The sequence below is a fragment of the Schistocerca americana genome, chromosome 8, assembly GCF_021461395.2.
Source record: "Schistocerca americana isolate TAMUIC-IGC-003095 chromosome 8, iqSchAmer2.1, whole genome shotgun sequence".
Taxonomy (NCBI): Eukaryota; Metazoa; Arthropoda; class Insecta; order Orthoptera; family Acrididae; genus Schistocerca; species Schistocerca americana.
The window spans coordinates 298,564,844-298,582,705 of NC_060126.1; positions in this window are offsets into that span (position 1 = coordinate 298,564,844).

Below are 17,862 nucleotides of genomic sequence, written 5' to 3' on the forward strand. Positions count from 1 at the left end.
ATTGAAACTCAAATAGCGACAGTGAAGTGTAAATAAAAAATGAGAATTGATAAATAAATCCGTAGCAACTGGAATACCAACATGCAAACAAAATCGCTACAAACTTATGCACTATCCCAATAGAATGGTTCTGCGTATCACGTATGTAGCTAATGGTCGCCTTCTTACGAAATTAGAGTAGCTGCGGGACAACTCTGGTCTTCGGCTAATCATATCTGGATCAATTTCCTGACCAAATTTTTTCATAGTGACAGGGAAGAAATCCTTGCACTAACCTGTGCGCGAAGTTGCCGGATTGTAGTGGATGAATAGGACGCAGAAGCGAGAGTGGAAGACTACAAAAGCGTTATCTGGACAGAGAGTACATATTTATTTTATGTGAAACTGAGTGATAAATTGTCGTTGACGCAAACTGTATGATATTTGTCTCCGTGCAGTGGCGAATCCTATGTGCCAAACCAGGACAGATAGGATAGGGTGGCCGCGAGTGGAGTCGGTTTTGAGCCTACAGACAGGAAGGAGCTCAGATAGTAGTACATAGACCTCGGGAATTGGGAGAGCGAGCTCAGAGAATTATTATACTGTATATGAAGTGCAACGACACAGTGGCGTGTCTGTTTATGAACCTGCAGCAGATAGTTTTCATCTGCCCTAGAATTTCCGATTAGAGTCCAACGCTGTTGATGTCAAAATCGGTTTCCAAAGAAGCCTTGGTGCATTTGTTTGAGAACAGATGAATTTCCAGAAGATACTGCAAATAGGTGCGCTCTATTCAGCGAAATACGAGGGCCATTCGTAAAGTAATTTCCTATCAGTCGCGAAAAGGAAACCACTTTGAAAATCAAAAACGTTTTATTTGCAAAAGGTAGCTACACCTTATAGCTACTCTTCTACATAGTCGCCGCTCCGACCTAGACATTTCTAGCACCGTTGTACCAAATTTCCAGTACCCTCGTCATAAAAGGCAGCCGTCTACGCTTTCCGCCATTTCTCTGCCCTGGTCTACAGTTCGTTGTCTTTGTCAAAATGTTGTCTTCATATCCAGCAGTTGATGTGAGCAGAGATGAAGCTCAGGGGCAGCCAGTTACGGGCTGTAATGTGGGTGACCAAACACTTCCCGTCGAAAGCACTGCAGAAGCATCTTCATTGCCCATGCAGAGTGTGGCCGAGAATTGTCACGAAGAAGGAACCGCATAACAGTTGTGTTACGTGGTCTGCAAGCTATCAGGCCAAAACTCTCACCAGGCCCTCATAAATGCCGAGAGGCTCCATTTCCCAGGCGTCTTTACGTACTCACTGTTCACTCAGAACTGGAAAGAGTGACGTGCGTAATAGAGACATCGCCCAAGATATCTGTGCAGAGCTTAATCGGATTTACACAGTGGTTTTCATTTCGCGACCGATCAGAACTTACTGTCCGAAAAGCCCTCGTATACCATGTGCAAAGAACATCACAGCTTTGGAGAATGAAAAGGGTTGCTAGTCCTGAGGCGCTAGAGGAGCCGTCAGACACAACTAAGCTGAGTGGGAGTTGAAGTCTCTCACAGGTAACGAAGGTGCGTGGGTGGCACAGTGGGTTTTGCCGAATGTAGGAGTCTTAGAAGGAGCTTTCGCCGTTTCATTAAAACTTGTATAAGATTGCACCACTCTGTGATCACACCACAGGAGGGCGCGAAGATAAAGGCTGCGAAACATAAATACTCTTTACTGCTTCGGATCACGTTCAGATTTCGTTGAATGGTTTTGAAGGGTCAGTAGTGGTTCCATCCTCTATACCAGAGCAAGAATTACGGTCACACTACACTCTACAGGAGTCAGATCACGTTCAGTAAGTTTGCAGTCTCATATGTGCAGGGTCGAATCATTCGGGAAGTGTCACCAGTGTCGAACGCAGCCGAGAATATCGTTTTCCTTCTCATCACGCTGCAGACCGTCGTTTTCGACCTCGAAATATGTGCGTATCAACGCCTCAAGGGAAGGGGTGGTTTCATTGACGCCGTTTATGTCATCTCTTGAGGGCGTTTCGAATCGATTCTGAGCAGTGGAGTTCCTGAAACATTTTACTCGCCCAGCCAAAAGACCTTCAGCGCATAGGCGTCAAATGAAGGGGTAAAGTGTGAGCAGGAGGGAGTAAAGTTCCCATCTTGCGTGCACGTCAACGATGGCGATGAACAGACACGTTGTGGCATATGGTGTCTACGTGACTCCATTAAGCAACCTTACACCTTATATGAACTATTGAGTTGTAGACGCTTTCCGCACCTTCCTGTTTGGAGCGTCATCCGGCCCAAGGGTGACGTCGCTGGGAGCCACGCTTTTGCACTATTACAGAGGAAGGTACCTTTGAGCCTAATTTCAAAATTAAGCTTTTCAATGAGAAACAATTATGGGGTTTCAAAGAAGTGATACCTTTTCTTGTGGAGTGTTGAATGCAAGCGGTACGTTCAGTTATGTACTGTGGACTCCTTAACTGTAGATTGTGTTTTAGGTGGGTCAACTTCTCATTCTTTGTGGGTTTGTTTCTTCACTCTTGGTGTTTTGGCATAGGCAAGTGAACTATCCCGGATCGCAGCAGGTTTGATTCCGGTTTGGTTACAGTCGTTACGGACGCAAATAAGGAGGCAATAGGATCAGTGCTCACGGGGCTTTTTACTGCTGTGGGTGTGGTGCACAAATGGGCCATGGTCCGTTGGTAAGATGTGTTCAATTGGTAGAAAATTAATCTGGTCCTCTCTGCATCAAAATTAAGTAAAAATATGAACCTCATATATATGAGGTACACCCTGACTTCTTCGTACCAAGGCAAGTGCGGTTGTAGTAGGGAGATAGGGAGGGGCGTATCACCCTCCCCCCCCCCTCCCTCTCACCATCACAATCTCCCTAACCCACAATATGCCAGAAATCAGAGTAGTGCTAGCCATCGTTCAGTGAAGTTTGTTGCTTTCAGCAGCCTTTTTATCTCTGAGACACGACGACAGCAAATTTGTAAGTATTTTTGGTCAATATCAAATTTTAATCTGACCTGGTTATGTCACTAAGATATGAACAGTTTTAATAAAAAGTGTTTTACTACGTTATTTAGGGAAAATACCTGTAATAGTAACGTATGCATCACAATGCCTCACCACGATGCGGAGAATGAAAGTGCTTACCACACGAAAGCGTGACAAGCTACCAGTGGTAATCGACACAAGTGATTCAGAAAATTCATGCACACCAAACGTAAAGGATAAATAAAAAACGAAAACCCACTGATGATGGCACAGTGGTGCCGAAACACGTTTGGGTTCTGAGGAAAAACGGTGTTTTGCATAACTGGCGGCCCTCACATCCAACAATCTTAACTGCAAACACGGCCAACTCAAGGAGCTGCAAATCAAAATGATGAATGTGAGTAGAAGGAATTAAGCTGTCACACTTGTGAAGATCTAATTAGTATACGTATTACAACTTTTATCTTGGCTCAATCCCTATATGACTTATTTTGCCGATCGTCAGAGCGTCCATTGTATGCAACGTTTTATGAGTGGATCCGAGCTAAATATTGACTCACTGTAACTGGTGAAGGAAAGGTCATTCAAAGTAATGTAACAAGCCATTCATTGCAAACTGTCTAATAGTTAATTGATACAGCAGAAAATAGTTTAAATTCTAATTTTTTAGCATTGTAATATTTTTCATTAAGAAACGTTAAGCAGTCATTCTGCGTTTTGTTAACTCACTTCAGGCTCCCTCTGTGGTGAAATTGAAATGTGAATGTTTTCTTGTTGCGCGGTCGTCGCATACCTAAGAAATTCTTCTGGGAGTACTACGTATAAGACAATAGCCAAGTTGGAGGAAAATGTATGATATGGTAAATGCGAACAATTACGAGGATATGTGTTCCTTCTTGAAAAGACAGTGTGACACTACAACTCTGGTGTACCTCGTAAGATGCGAAAACGCTTACACAAATGCTTCACAGGTAAAATAAAACAGATGCTCCATTAAATAAATCTGATTTATATCCCTAAGGGAATATTGAACCTTTAATTGCAGTGAACACTGGTGTATATCATTTTTGATATTAATTTTATTTCAATATCTGAGTAAATTTGCGTTCAGTTCTCTCTATCAAAGTAAAAATCGAAGATTAATTTGGCAAACATAGCTAGATTTCTTATATCTTGCAGGAAAGTATCCCTAAATCAATGAGACAATCATCATGGGCGAAGCTAGAAATTACTGCAAAATGGTGACAACCATCAAAATCAGCGGAAAACTTGAACACCTTCTCCTCGAAATATTTCCTTCATGCAGAAAATATCCTCCTTTGTCTCGGTTGGCGCCTAAGCAGGTTCGGAATCCTCTTACTTAGGGGGGAACTATTTGCTTTATTTGCCGCTGGTAGAATCTGGCCGGCTCCCTTTCTCAGCAGTCAGCAGACCTAACTATTTGGACATAGTAGGCTTACAGAGGAGCGGCCGTTCTGAGGACACAAAACTCCCAGACGCGGTCTCCTCACCCCATTCTCCTTCCTCGTATATCACCGCCTGCCGTTAGATTCCACGTTTATAAGAGGCTGACTCTTCCAGCATTTTTCTCGACGCACTAATAGCGTACGGACTTGTTAGTTTTACTACTGAGTACCCCACAAAGGGAGGCGTAAGAACGCCCACCGCTTTACTGTGCAACGAGCCATTGATTCCGGCAGGAGCTTTGTTGCAGACTGGTGCTTGGTGCCAGCCACCTTACTCGTCATCACAACTGAATAACAAAGTTTTATTTCTCTCTGACCTCTCTGCTTTATCTCAACAAACCTCAACGCCAGCTACGTCAGCGGAGTAGAGGTAAAATTAGCGTAATGGCGCATTATCCGCTGTAATATCCTCGCCTGTATTTTATTCAAAATAATATTCACGACAGCATTATATGTGGAATGTGACTTAACTTTCGCCGTATTCTCGTGATACTGATACAAGGGACTTCATCGTTAGTAAAATAATAATTATTGCCAACGACATAATTTAATATTTTGTAAAAAATTATATCTCAGACAACAGCCATGTAAAAAGATCATGAAAATGTCAATATTTTGTTATCAATGATTTTTGTAGAAAAATTCTCTTGTTCTAACAGGATATGACTGATGCTCATAATACAGAGGCATTTAAAAAATTCTGCTAAAAATTATGTTGCTAACTGAATTTAGAAAATAGTTTGTGTATTACTGAAATGAATCTTCTTTGTTTGGAGCTTTATTTCATTGTAATTCTCGTCATATATAAATGTTAAGCAATCTACTCAGCTACCAAAGAGCGCAGCCATTAGCGCTATTGATCCACAGGTCAGTTTACTGGTAAATATTGAATATTAATGTGTCGTGATACATTGAGAAATATTTTCCAATGTTAATGCATACAATGAAGGTGAGAAAAAGATTTAAGATATACTATTTATTACAAGTAAAATACAGCCTGAAAGAGAATCGGTAAGTGTTTGCCTTATGTTAGCGGCCATCTTAGTGAATTATTGCAGTGGCAGTTTTAACTCTAGAACTGCGGAGTTTCTGCCTTCCTAAAACGGTGGAAAGGGGTCATTTTGACTCCACGTAAAATATTTTCATATTTGACTTAAACAATTACATTTTTAGTGTTCGATAATCTATACTTTATTTCTAGTAATCATAATACTTACTTACAATTATAACTAATAATTACTAATTTATTTGAACAACAACGTATCATACAAATTTATTCTTGCTACTGCTAACAAGTTTCTTAACTATAGATTTTAATTTATTAACTATTCATACAACGTTCTGGACACATTTAGTACATTTCGTCGATTTTACTCTCACATGCGTTTTACAAAACGGCTCTGTATTACTTTTCACTCAAGACACCTAAAGCTGCTAGACACACTTAGCACAGCTGACTTCTGTTTTACGTGCACATTATCCGCTCATGGCTTTGTGGCACTTCACACTTTTTCGCTGGTCTTGTTGCCTTTGCAGAAGCTGATTAGGCACATCCTACGCTTTCTAGGGAACTCCAGTCCCATATCCTCTTCCTTTGATGTTCTTGCTTTTTTGTTCCCCCGAGTTCATTTGCCATTTGAAATATGAACTTGGTCCTTTACATTTTCTTGTTCGTTACCGTGTTATAAATGACCCATGCGTGTATTGCCTCCATGTCCAGTTTGTTGTAGAAGACATGCATTGGCCATCTCCTACACGCAGCCTTCGTAGTCTATTCATGGGTCATCTGATCAACCACGTCCAACCCGTAATTTGTTGCATTGTAGAAAGTTACGTTTTCCGGTTTTTTTTTCTTTTCTTCCTCGCTTATTGCTACTTCAGCATGCTGCGTACTCAGAAGAAAGACATTTTTACTCTTCTTTTGTTCGTATACAACCAAGGTGCAGTCTGTGTTGTAACTATTGTGCAGTACTGTAATGGAGTGTATTACAGCATTCGGTTTCCTTACGTCACTGGGGATCTCACGGCGGATCTTGTTCATTGTACCAACTAATGACATTTTCTTTTGTTTGAGGTTTTTAGCAAGTTTAAGAGACATAAATAAGTTGCCTGTCGTCACATTTCTTCCTTGTTTTACATATGGATCCATGAGACGCAGAACAACGTACTCTCCAAGTGGTTGTTGTGCTCTATGCGTGTTCTCTTTGTCAAGGTATGGGAAAGCGTTACATATATACTTTGTCGTTACATCAACAGCCAACCAGAATTTGAGACTATATTTGTCTAGTTTGTTTGACATGAATTGAGTAAACCTGCTTCTTCCTTTGCTTGGTAACAGCTGCTCGTCAGTGGATATATTTTCTCCAGGGCGGTAAGTGCGAATACTGCTTTCAATTAGTTTGTCCAAATTTCAGATGCAAGAGCGAATTCGTTGGTTTCCAGGCTTTCAGCGTTGGTTGAGTTTTCATCAAAATGGAGGAGTCTGAGAATCTCCTGTCCCCTGGCATAATGTCCTTGGTAAAAGCAGGCCTCCAAGAGTGCGACCAGAGATCATCTACAGCCAACCTTTGGTGCAGAATGCACCCAGAACATACATGATGGCTCTCAGTTTCTCCAGATACTCGAGTGATACAGTCGTGTCATTGTTTTTTAGTACTTTTCTAACATTTGTTCTGTGTATTTCTTCATAAGACGTAGCACTGCTTCATCAAAAATAAGACGGAAGGCACTGATGACAGAGCTGTCTACTTCTGGACAAGCATAAGCAGTGGCACCTCGTCTCCCCTTCAGAACATTCACATCCCGCCTCCAGAAGATGAATAATTTCTAATCTCCCACATGGTTCCATCGCTTCTAATCATCTTTCTAGACGCTTCGAATTGTACGTGATGTGGTGAAAGAGGTGACGATCGACGTATCTCAGCATCTGAATCCTCCTCCACTAATCGTTCCTGGTTCACAATGTCTTCATCTTCACCTGTGCCAGGTAAATAATAACCATTATGATCAGTGATGTAAATTTACGATTCTACTTTGGAATTCTCGAAGAGATGTAACGCTTCTTTGACCCCTTCCGCCGTTCCTGCTATACTCTACTGGGCATTACAATTACAACTCCATGAAGGAATGCAGATGATAAACGGGTATTCATTGGACAAATATAATATACTAGAACTGACATGTGATTACATTTTCACGAAATTTGGGTGCGTAGATCAGGAGAAATCAGTACACAGAACAACCACCTCTGGCCGTAATAACGGCCATGATACGCCTGGGCATTGAGCCAAACAGAGCTTGTATAGCGTGTACAGGTACAGCTGCCCATGCAGCTTCAACATGATACCACAGATCATCAAGGGTAGTGACTGGCGTATTGTAACGAGCCAGTTGCTCGGCCACCATTGACCAGACGTTTTCAGTTGGGGAGAGATCTGGAGTATGGGCTGGCCAGGGCAGCAGTCGAAAATTATCTGTATCCATAATGGTCCGTACAGGACCTGCAACATGCGGTCGTGCATTATCCTGTTGAAATGTAGGGTTGCGTAGGGATCGAATAAAGGGTAGAGCCACGGGTCGCTACACATCTGAAATGTAACGTCCACTGTTCAAAGTACCGTCAATGCGAACAAGAGGTGACCGAGACGTGTAACCAATGGCACCCCATACCATCACGCCGGGTGATACGCCAGTACGGCGACTTCGAATACACGCTTCCAATGTGCGTTCACAATGTTGTCGCCAAACACGGATGCGACCATCATGATTCTGTAAACAGAACCTGGATTCATCCGAAAAAGTGAAGTTTAGCCATTCGTGCAACCAGGTTCGTCGTTGTGTACACCATCGCAAGCGCTCCTGTCCGTGATGCAGCGTCACGGGTAACGACAGCCATGGTCTCCGAACTGATAGTCCATGCTGCTGCAAACGTCGTCGACCTGTTCGTGAAGATGGCTGTTGTCTTGCAAACGTCCCCACCTGTTGAGTCAGGGATCTAGACGTGGCTGCACGATCCGTTACAGCCATGCGGATAAGATGGCTGTCATCTCGACTGCTAGTGATACGAGACCGTTGGGATCTAGCACGGCGTTCTGTATTATCCTCCTGAACCCACCGATTCCATAATCTGCTAACAGTCATTGGATCTTGACCAACGCGAGCAGCAATGTAGCGATACGATAAACCGCAATCGCGATAGGCTACCGACCTTTATCAAAGTCGGAAACGTGATGGTACGCATTTCTCCTCTTTATAGGAGGCATCACAACAACGTTCCACCAGGCAACGCCGGTCAACTGCTGTTCGTGAATGACAAATCGGTTGGAAACTTCCCTCATATCAGCACGTTGTAGGAGTCGACATCGGCGCCAACATTGTGTGAACGCTCTGAAAAGCTAATCATTTGCATATCACAGCATCTTCTTCCTGTCAGTTAAATTTCGCGTCTGTAGGATGTCAACATCGTGGTGTAGCAATTTTAATGGCCAGTAGTGTACTTAATGAATTGGCGAAGAAATTTAAAATATTTTGTTAATACTAAAACATCTCCAGAAATAGTAGAAAAAATTAGAAAAAGTGATATAATTTCATTAACAAAGTAAACAAAGTGGATATGACAATGAACGAAAAACGTATGACAGTGGTCATTTTGATTCCTTCTGCCACTCTACTGTCAAATTGATTTTCTACACAGGCTTCAATGTTGTTGTTATAATTGCAGTAATAAATTGTGTACTAATGGCCGAAGACCCACTCTGAGTTAATAAATTCCAGTTTGACTGTGAACATATCGAACTTCTAAGAATGCAAACAGCTTATTACGTGATGTAAATTCTTATCTGCTGATGTATGAAGCCTGGTAATTTCTTAACAACTTTCATGAAATATTTCGTCACCAAAACACATTAGTGTTGTGTATGTGTGGTACTGAGCGACAAAACTGTTGATTTTGCTTAAAGAAAAGTGTTGCCACTTCGAGACAACAGTAGTGTTATTTCTGATAAACGATCTGCAGTTAGCAAAAATTCTTTTAAACAACGGTACTGAAATTATTAAAATCATTACTCTTGTTTGGTTCAGATTACTTATCATACATTTAGCTTGTTTGTTGGTTATAAATGATCACTTTTGTGAATGATTTTAGCGACATTTACATTGCTTGACAGACAACATTGCTACACGTTCCTATGTGGAGATTTCTTTAACAAAGTGATGTTTATTAGCAGGGAAAAACAATGATTAAATAAAACTTCATTTTACATTAATAATAAGTAACTAGTTTTATTGTAATCTTGCTGAAATTGTACAACAGAACACACGCACAATTACACCACACCATGCCGCCAGTCTGTAACCACTGCATGGTTAGTAGTTCGCGAACAGTCCTTGTCTTCCTTTAAGTTACAGTGTTGTACTTAAATGTTGTCTGCAGCGAATTCTTGGCTGCAGCTGTGCTTTTGTGAAGGCTGATCTCGATAATGTGAAAGTTCTTGGTTATAAAATATGAATAGTTTAATGATAAACATTTTCTTTATTTGTATTTCTGTATACTTATTCTGTTTATTAAATAGCCAATTTACACACCCCTGAAAGTAGCGACAAATTCGATTGCCTTACATCAGGGCCGGCCGCGGCGTGTCAAACTTGACGCATGCAAAGCGTGCAGGCTGTGTGCTGGTCAACGCCCTGCCTGTCATTCGGATTTGATCGGTCCTCCTCGTAAGTACAAGGAAGAGCGCGACATTTAATTTAGTATTGTGGTGAAACACTGCGCGGTCGGCACAACTCTCTGAGTTCGACGGAATCGTTGTGTCAGTGCTGTTTACCCTTCGCTATTTCTTTGTGGAGTGGAGGACCGTCACAGGTTCAGCGGCTGTTTGTAAAAAGAGGCAGTCTGGTGATCTATCGTCACAATCCTTTAAAAAAAATAAGTATAACAGAATAGAGGGATGAGAATTATCAATTCGTGTAATAAACGGGTACTGCCTATTTATTGTAAAACAACATTATAGTGCCATGTAGAAAGAATTTACGCGTTTACATGAGAGTGAAAGACCAAAAAATTACAATGGTCGGTAGACGAAATTCATTGTTCTGTACATCAAAAAGAACTTTGTGCTAAATTTTCAGGCACGGAGCACTTGAAGAAACTGGTGGTATAAACAGCAAAATTTCTGAAGTCGCACCCACTATTCCATGTTTCGTTGCAATAATCTTAAATGGAACTGAGCGAAGAGTATGGACACTTCATACATTACTGCAAAGTACTGTGCTGAAGTCAAGGTGCATGCCTGGAACGATTTTTCGATTTAAATCTCGATATTGCTGAATTTATAAATAGCAGTGAGGGAACGAAATTAGTTCATCCCGAATAGATTGCAGACCTCGCATTTGAATTGGACTTGATTGTACACTGCCCACAGTAATAAACTTCTTTCTGATTTGACGGGGATGCATTTGAAAAGAAAATAGTGTTGCGGAAGGGGCACATGCTGACAAAGCGTGAGGTCTGAATAATACATTGTGGCCTTGCAGGAATTGGAGCGATAGTTTTATAAAGGTTTTCATGGCACTGTCAATCTTAGATCTGGTTTGGAGCTGTTTTTGAGAGGGTTAGCCATTTCAGTAGAAAGTGCTCTTTGCACGTGCAGATGTAACTGATTGACCTGCAGGGTAATTCCACTTTAATTACAAATCTTTTTACTCTAAAACTGACCAGGGTGCCTAAATTGCTTTTCTCAGGTAGATTTCGCAAGTCTCCTAATGGGGTGGCAAAGGTGCTGCAATATTTCGATCCATATATTTGTGTGAAAGACCATTTTTCGATTATTAAACTAGATTAGTCAGAATTAGATGGAAACCTGAGGGCGAAACTCTATGAAATTGTCTGCGTCTGTCCGAATGCCGGCTGTTTTCACCAGATAAAAATTTTTAGGCGTCTTCAGCACGCAAAAGAGAATTAGTTAATACTGAAAACTTGTTTTGTATGTGATCAGTATTGTTCATAAAGGTAAATATAAAACCAAGTCGTACGCAGTATAGCTGAACTGCCACTTAACCATGGTGCTTTCTTTGTTTTACCTCTGCCCGCTCTGCGGTGTAGCGGTGAAGGAAATGTGAAAGTAGAACTGACAGATAACACTCAAAAAGATCAAAGAAGGGCAGTTCGTTTGGTATTATCGCGAAATAGGTGACATAGTGCCACAGACATTATACGTGAATTAGAGTGACAATCTTTAGAACAAACGCGTTTTTTGTTGCGACGGGATCTTTTCATGAAATTTCCATCACCAGTTTTCTCCTCCGATAGCAAAAACATTCTGTTGGGATCCACCTACATAGAAATAAGAGAAATCAGGTGTTGCACAGCAAAATTTAAGTGCTGTTTTTCCCCGCGCACTGTTCGAGAGTGGAACGGTAGAAAGACAGCTTCAAGTTGGTTCATTGAACCCTCTGCCAGGTACTTCATTGTGAATAGCAGAGTAATCACGTATATGTAGATGTAGATTCTGAGTGCTTCGGCACTCGGGCTCAGCATGGTCCATGAGCTAAAATCTTTGCTAAATCTGTTATACATAGTCTAGAGTGATATCGGGAACCATAATTAATTTTCCCATGACACGGAAAAAGACAATCGCACTACCCTCCAACCCCCCCCCCCCCCCTCCCTGGCTTCAAATTTAAGTGGAGCTATCAAACAGCTACAAAAGGCATCTTTCCGTCTCTGGCCATCTAGTAGGATGGTTAATGGTTGATATGAGTTCTATTCTGAATTTTCTGGCTTTAAGTTCAGTCGGGGTTAAAAAAGCAGATTATAGGGGTACTTACATAAAGGTAGAAACAAAGATCAGTCTGGGCAAAATATAATTCGTCCATGATGGGGGTGGTTTGCAACACACTTACTGTAGATAGGACTGTGTTACAGAGCAGATCTGCAATGCGATTGCGTCATGTGGCTGCTGATAGAATCGTATAGGCTGATATACTCGATTTCAATATGTAACCCGAAAAAAGTTCTAGAAAGGACTACATACTTTTTCCCGAAGAATAAGTATGGTTTGGGGTATGTATTGAGACAGATTGACCAACATTTTTTACTCTATCAGTGATTGAGTGTGTGAAGGAAAGATGATCAATAATACCAGTACGATGTACCCTCCGACACACTGTACAATGACTTGCATAAGATTTGTTTAGAAGCAGATGTAAGAAGATGCATTTCTCTATAATAAGGTAGTAGAGAATTGAAGGCAGGTCTGAGATAGGTCGTTGATTACTAGTGTAGTTGACATGAAAGTAAATAAATATAACTGTTGCTCCTAAATAGGTCTAGAATTCCACGGCAGTACAATTGAAGGTACTCTGTATTACACTCTGAGTGGTATCATGCAGATGTTTTGAATAATTTCTTTTAAAGACACTACAATCTGGTCAAAAGATGTTATATTTCCTCCACAGATTCCGGTTCCAGCTCCTACAAAAAATTCGTGGGTGTATATATGCTTTCAATCAAGTAATTTATGCATAATATGGAAAATACAACACACTATCTTGCAGTAAAGGGAGGTATGAGCTCACCCTGTGATCATGTTGGGGTGAGATTTACTCTACTACTCTGTTTGAAATCAAATGTCGTGCGTAAATTATACCAAACATAGCGGTATTTGAGTGTGCAGCAGCATGGCTACTTTTGTCATTGATATGGAGACCTAATCTCATCATTAAAATAATACTAAATCTGGCATAGTGGTTACAGAAGAAACAAAGTATGCACAATGTTATATAGACGTCTTAATAATATCCAGGGAAGTGTTGGCTGTTGGGCAGTGGCTGGGCTTTTCTATAGTGTGTGGGGGAGACACCAGTCGCTTCTTTGCCTATCTCAGTGCGGCGGGAGGGTGTCGTTAATGTCGCCACACTTCCACGTGGGCCACGATCAGTGGATCTGGGATGCAGAAACTATTAATACAATCTTATCACACTGTAATGCGTAGTACCCAGGTGTACTATTAAGACCCATTGGATGTTGGAGGTCCATGGCTACAAGACGCACCACTCTGTTCCAGCACCCAGCAGAGCAGTACATTCTATTTACCACTGGAGAGTCACCTTATTATGGAAGAAAGGGCGTTAATAATAACACAGCACTATTAAGCGGCGAGAGAGCCAGCATCTCTGGTGCAACGTTAGTGCTGATATTATTATTATTATTATTATTATTCGATGTCGACATACTGTAGGGGCAATAGAGTGTGTAGAATATATTACAGAGGGCATGTCGCAATTTCATGCTCAGTTCACTGTTTTTAAGACTTAAATCAGGAATACGGGTTTTTGAGATGTATTTCAAAGGCTGTAATTCTCAGTGGTATATTTCTTAAAAGACAAGAATATGAGGTCATACTGTATCACGATGAAGAAGTGACTTACAAAATACTTTCTCAGCTGATTGCAGCATCTCACACACATCTTGGGGTATTATTACGATTAGAAATTACGGAGCTTTGACGAGAGGAATTCTTTGTATGCACCATTCACAAATGGTATACGGGTATTGTGGTTGTGCCAGAGGAATAAAATACGTCTGACAATTCCTAGGAGTGATACACTGTACCTCTGATTGTTATGATGATGAAATTTAAACAAGGGAGAACCATCTGCTGTACTTGTAGCGTCATTTCCATGGATGACAAACTCATCAATGATTATTCTGTTGCAATGAGGGAAAAATTCTAGAATTGTAAAACAGTAATTGTAAGCAGAAACGCCACGCTTATCCGCAGGACAGGACAGATAGTTAGATTGTGGAAAGGGGCCAAAATAAGGGGCTGTCAGTTACACTCGAACATACAATTTTATTATTTGATCAAACATTACAAGAGCCCAAATTCCTTTTTTATTAACACAAGGCTTTAAAAACGGCTGAAGGCATAATCAGAAATTTAAAATGTAAACCTTAACTTAAAACAGTTCTTTACTTAGTCTGAAGTAAACAAGTTAAATTCAAATTTTCTGAAGGCCTAACTCTTATAACTCCATAACATTAATTTTTGTTAAATACGAAAGGCCTTACGTAAAATAGGCGTTAAGAGCAAAGACCCAAACTCAAGATCAGCTGAAGGCCCAAGAGTTAAAATTCAGCAACAATAAAATTTTGAATATTCCAAGGCCTCACGTGACACAGTTTTTCTGGCCAAGCTGAAGGCCTTAAGAGCAAAACAACTCTAATTTTAAAAAAATCGGCATGATGCCATCCAAGTACAAACAACAAGAACAAATTTTAAAAAAGGGCAGTACGCTCAAGGGCGCTCAGATGTTCGCTTAGGTGAGACAAGCAGGCAACCCAACCGACTAACAGTCAACAGACCAATGATCAAGATCAGTTCCGCTCTACACCTCCACCAAAACTCAAACGATGCTAATAGCGAAGATTACAAAAACAACAAGTACGGGTCACAGACAACCTATAAGCGGTGGACGACCCAAATACACCTAGCCTAATCAGACGACCGACGAAAAGACCAGGCAAGTTCGTTGCCCCTCAAATGTGTGTATCGGCAATCGTCGGGCGAGTGATGGCTATCCTGTCCTTCCTCGCTACTACACGCCAACCGACCAATTCAGAGCCAGTGCGCCGACAACATTTGAATTAACTTGTCAGTCAGAATCACATAAACTACACACAGTTTCACGAACGCTTGCACGACGAATTAGACGATGCCAACAACAGTGACAGTGCAACGACAAGGACGAACCACGAGTCGGCACACAGCCAACCCATAAGAGACCGCTGGCCAGATACTCGTCGTCCGACATGACGACCGACCGACGATAAACCAAGTCGTCCCCACTCAAATCGTGCGAATCGGCAATCATCTGGCGACTGCTGGCTATCCGCGCCTCCCTGGCGCTGCGTGCCCCACTGGCGCTACGTCGCAACTGTGCCAGCCGACCAACTGCTACACATCAGCACGGAGACAGCACTAAAATAACTGGGCTGTCGACATCACCAGCTACACACAGTTTCACAAACACTAGGACGAAGAACGATACCTCTGTTAAAAGCAGTGATTGTGCAATCACAAGGACGAACCACGAGTTGAGACATACACCGCAAACGTATAAGCGATCGGCGAGCAAATACAGGTAGTCCGGTAAGACGACCAACCGACCATCAACCACGACCCTCCCCACTCAAGCCTTGTGTGCCGGCAACGGTCGGGCGAGTCATGGCTATCCGTACCTCACTGCCGCTCCAAACCGACCAAACTTCTCCCAGGTCGGAATTACACTGCTGGCGCGTTCCAACTGACTTCATTGTCCGGTCCGAATTGGAGTGCTGGTGCGTTCCAACACGTTCGAAGACACATGACGACCAGGAAGTAATAGCAGTCCAGAAAAGATGGTACGGCAGGGCCTATATCGTTTAGTGCTGCTGCTGCCGCTCATGGGCAGGAAAAGGCAGCAACTCAGTGACACCGGTAATTGAAAATTAACATAACGAGGTGGCAGCACGGTAAAAACAGGTTGTTAAATAAGAGATGGCACGAACACGAGCCACGCACACCTCATAAGTGAATTTCATGAAACATATACTCCTGTAAACCTGTAAAAGCTTTTGTGTTGTGTAGAAGCGATGCTGTATTCAGTGAAAATGGTATGTCAATGCACTGTCAGGTTCTGGAATAAACTACATCTGCACTACTCATCTGTGGGGTAGCCTATGGATATTAGACAGCTATTAAAGAATGTGTGCTTCACTAAGATAAGAAGTAACAGAAATGCATGTGGTAGGTGTCATGTAACGTCTGTTTGTTTAATATGTATTGCACATTGGGTTTGTTCATCATGATATGTGTAGTAGGTTCTCTCCCGCAAATGCTCGTCTGCGGCAGGGCTGGACTGTGGCATGTTGTGTCTCGCTTATTTCCCCCTCAGTGATGGGTGGGAGGAGCAGTGGGGCAGAGGGCGCAGTCTCTGGTCAAAAGGATGCAATACCTGTTCTCTAAAAGTCTGTATATTCGCGTGCTCTACACCGCACCTAGGTTACAAGGTGCACATCAATGGCGAGTCTCGTGTGCTAACGGAGGCGTTAGACGTACCTTTGGATGTGAATCAACTGTTGCACATAGGATGCGCATTGTCAGGAACGGAATTGTTGGGCTGGGAGTGACGTCCATATGGCTGGTCACACGATGCTCCCCCGGCCGAGTGTGGACCAAAGGTGTGGAATATTACCATAGCTTGATCTTTCTCCTGAAGCATTCCCACCTATTTTTTAAAAAGTCTAGTTTTAAGTTCCTCTTACGGGCCTGAAAATGATGTCACTGTTTTAACACACGATTAGTGCTAGTGGCTAAGTTTGTTTAAGTACCACATTGGCTTTATGAGCATTTGTGGTTAAAAAGTCATTTAAAGCAGGGTATTCATGTAATTCTTTTTATGAAACGCACTGTAGCTATTGCAGTGTGATATTGACAGTCACCGTATTTTTATGCGTAACTTCTCGAATACAGTGGATGTTCGTGAAACACTGGCAAAAAATCAGTAAAATACCACCATAATTGTAAAAAGCGATGGTGGAAGTTAGTGTGCTTCAGACGATGCTTTCCAGAATTTGTTGTTGAATAATACAATGTAGAAAGTTCTTGACATTCACAGCCCATTATTTACGTCTGTCTTCATAAAATTAAGGGAGAGATAGGTAAAACAGCAGGTAAACCTATGTTTACATGTACTTCTTAATAAGTGGAAAAACCGATGAAGCAGCAGCCATATCTGTATTCATTGTGTCTTCTTAAATGTCAGTAATATAGCAACAAAACACCTGTTTACGCGCTTCTTCTTGAATTGTTGGGGAAAATCTGGAAAATTACCTCAAAACTATAAATACAGTCATACGTTGCAAAAAATAGCATTGCGCTTGGTACTACGTTGGGAATTCAAGATAAAAATACCACAAATTGCAAACACCTCTAAGTGCCATAGTATATTGGAAATGTTCGTAAACAGAGCCCAAAATATGCAAACATCATTGGGTACTACAGTCTGCGAAGATTAGCGAAAATGAACAAAATTTGTTGCTGTTTCCCAAATGAAATATACAGTACGAATGGCAAGTCTCCACTCAGGATGCTGGGTTTCCATGAAGCGTGGTAGTGGGGGGAGAACTCATAGCATCGTAGAAAACCAGTGGGGGGGGGGGATTGTTTGTCTAACAAATTATGGTCATTAAGACTAGGCAATAATAAATGAGTAAACACAGACTACTCAGAGGCCATCTTGCTCATAAATTATGGTAATTACATTGACAATTACTGGTCAGTGCCTACTACATAAATAACCACAGTTTTTGCCCGTAAGGCCAAGTGGCCGCTTCCTTTATATCAGGAGAACAAAGGGCA